Genomic DNA, 2,973 nt, shown 5'->3' with positions numbered 1-2,973 from the left:
ATATTCCAAATTGCACAGGCCTGCTCTACATCTCACATTCAGGAAGGCCCTTTCCTACAACTCCTGATAGAATACAGCAGATATAAGATATTGATTATGCCCCAGGGAGATGCATAGCCCTTGGATATTCCTCTTTTGTTTCCTTCCAGGTTAAACACAGCCCCACATACTCATTTATAAGGCCACATTTGCCCTGTGCTGTTGATGTTTCATCATCTTCCACAGCTAGTTCTCTGACAAATGAGAAATGAACACCCTGAGTAGGAGCACTGTCAAGCTTCAATATACTTACTAATTTGAATCTGCAGTTCTCAGTGTTCACAATGTCAAGTTTCCTGCTGATCTCATAGATGTCCTGTTCTAGCAGCTTCATACTCTCTGTATGATGTTTCGGCTGGCCAGCTGCAGCATCAGTCTTGTTCTGCAGTTTGTTCCTCAGCTCCAGCTGTTAATGATTAACTATTTACTGCCAACTGATCTTTATATAAGATTTTTATAATTAAATAAAGCAAAAAGGATTTTTGTTACAGAATCATAGAATCAAAGAACTATTTAGTTTGGAAAAGACCTTTAAGATCATCAAGTCCTACTGTTAACCTAGCATTGTCAAGTCTACCATAAGTCTCACAAGAGACTTTTTTTGTAGTTTACTAAGCTTGTCTTATGTTTCTTAGTAACTAAAGGTACTTTAATTCTCCCTATTAACAGCAGAAAGTGTGACTGTGTTCCTTTTACACCCAGAAGTTTTGTTCCAGTAGAGAATCAGAAAGCAAAGGCAATTTGATTGTTTCCCTGGGATGTACAGCACAGCTGAAGCAAGCTCTGGCCAGGCTGCCTGATGTCCAGCAGCCCTAAGCAGATGGCCCCAGTACATACCGGTTGCATGTGGACCATAAAACTGGCCAGTGTGGGCACAGCAGGTCTGATGTGCACTGTGCCTACTGCACTCACCAGCTGTGTCAGCTCCTAGGGTGGCTGACAGGCAGAGTCACTGTGTGAGCTCTGCATGGACACTGTCTAGGAGAGGTAGATTCTCCATGCCTCAAACATTTTGAACTGCTGAAATTACCCTCACAGCTTTGAATTCTTCTCCTTCCTCATACTGGTGCTGATTGAATGGCTGAGTCAGAGATGAGAAATACAGGAGAAGAGATAAGGACATAGAAGGATTTTTCAAATGCATGTTATTGAGATGGAAGACATTTCTGCTCTAACTGTAGCAGGCATCTGAATAGAAGCAGGTTCTCAAGTGCCCTTAGTTCACCAGCTTGGATTTGACTTGCTTCTGTGCCTAAGGAACACAAAATCATGCCCAAGTGCACCTCAGTATAAATGTGGGGACACAGGCTGAGCTGAGGTCTGGGGCATCACCAGTAGGAAGCACAGCAACAAAGGAGAAGGTATGTCCCCAGCCCCTGCCTGTTTTCTCCAGTCCCAGCATCCATGTGTCCCTGGTCTTTACAGAAAGGCATAAAGGTGGTGGTGGAATCTCTCCAGAAGCAGTACTGCTAAACTTTATGCTATTACCGTGTCCTCCTTGAGCTTCCCAGTAGTTTTGATTGACTGCTGGATGGCTCTTTTGACTTGTACCTTTTCATCTTTCTTTTCTGCAAAGCAAGGGAAGGGTTTTTAGAAAGTGAGCATTAATTGAAGCTGTTATAAATATACCTAGGTCTTGCCAGTAACCAATCTGTTTAACTAGCCTGGCATTTCTAAAAATTGCTTCATATTTATGTTATGGCCATGTCCACATTCCAGTTGTATCCCTTTTCATAGATCATCTGGGCCATAGGCAGACAAAGGGCTGTGGCAGGCTGCTCTTGGAAACAGCAAGAAAAAGCCCCACTGTGCAGAGGAACTACTCAATACTTACTTAAAAATGATTTCTTCAGTTCTTCATATTTTGTGTGCTTCTCTTCTTTTTCTTTCTGGGTTTCTCCCAGGGTTAGCCTGCTTGTGTTTAATTCTTATTCTTTTTTAAGCAGATTTTACACTTGCAGTTTTGATGTCATTCTGTAATGAAATTAAATATTACTCAATAATCTAAGCAGTGGTTAATGCAGTAATAGCTCAACATATCCAGAGGGGAAAGGAAAAAACCCACCACAAGCAAAACCAAAACCAAACAAAAGTAAAACAAATAAGCAACAGAAAAACAAACAAAACAAAACACAAACCCAGATACCCCCAAACAACTAAAAAGCACCCCCCAAAAATGGGTAAAACAATACTGAAAATGATCCCCAAAGGTCATTTTAGTCCATCTTTTTGCTGTACAGGAGAATCAATTAGACCTAAGTACCCATGACAGATGTTTGATTTGTCCTTAAAAACCCTAGTGGCAGAGATACACATCTCAGACATCTGATTCCAGGGTTTTACTATTTTTGTTGTGTTGTGCTTTAACCTCAGCCAATAACTGAACACCATGTAGCCACTTGCTCACTCCTCCCCTCTCCCAGTGGGATGAGAAGAAGAATCAGAGAAAAAAACCCTAAAATTTGTGCAAGATAAGAACAGTTTAATAACCAAACTAAAATGTATTAATAATATTAACTGTAATAATAAAACATTAAAATAATACTTGTTGTGAAAAGGAACATAACAAAAAGAGAGAGAAATAAAACCCAAGAAAGGACAAGTGATGCACAATACAATTGCTCACCACCTGCTAGCTGTTGCCCTAGCAGCAATTCTTCAGATTCTTCAGCCTGGAAAAGAGTCAACTGAAGAGACACACAAGAAAGGTGTGTAAAACACACACCTTTGCTGAGGAAGATGAGAAGACGACAGTTATTCACTATTCCTCATAACACAGAACTGCAAGGTGCCAGTAAAATCTAGAGTTTAAATTGAAAATTATTGTGCTTATTAAATAAATTATATATTAGAGGGTGTTCTGGAGAAGAGATGCATATGTGAACTAAAAGAATCGGTCAGTGATAGGAGAATATTGCGCTGAATATCAAGCAC

General features: G+C 40.3%; 1 long non-coding RNA gene across 1 annotated transcript; it reads right to left on the bottom strand.

Annotated features, from left to right (window-relative positions):
* Nucleotides 1-1,514: 1,514 nt before the first annotated feature.
* LOC137446516 (uncharacterized) lies at nt 1,515-2,722 on the bottom strand. Its single transcript, XR_010988668.1, has 3 exons — nt 2,666-2,722; nt 1,874-2,013; nt 1,515-1,607 (listed from the first exon to the last, which is right to left on the bottom strand). It is a non-coding gene; the product is annotated as an uncharacterized lncRNA (long non-coding RNA).
* Between the last annotated feature and the right edge of the window lie 251 nt (nt 2,723-2,973).

The sequence above is a fragment of the Melanerpes formicivorus genome, unplaced genomic scaffold, assembly GCF_026170545.1.
Source record: "Melanerpes formicivorus ecotype bairdi unplaced genomic scaffold, bMelFor1.0.p_v2 SCAF_17, whole genome shotgun sequence".
Taxonomy (NCBI): Eukaryota; Metazoa; Chordata; class Aves; order Piciformes; family Picidae; genus Melanerpes; species Melanerpes formicivorus.
This window is presented reverse-complemented; position numbering and strand designations above follow the sequence as displayed.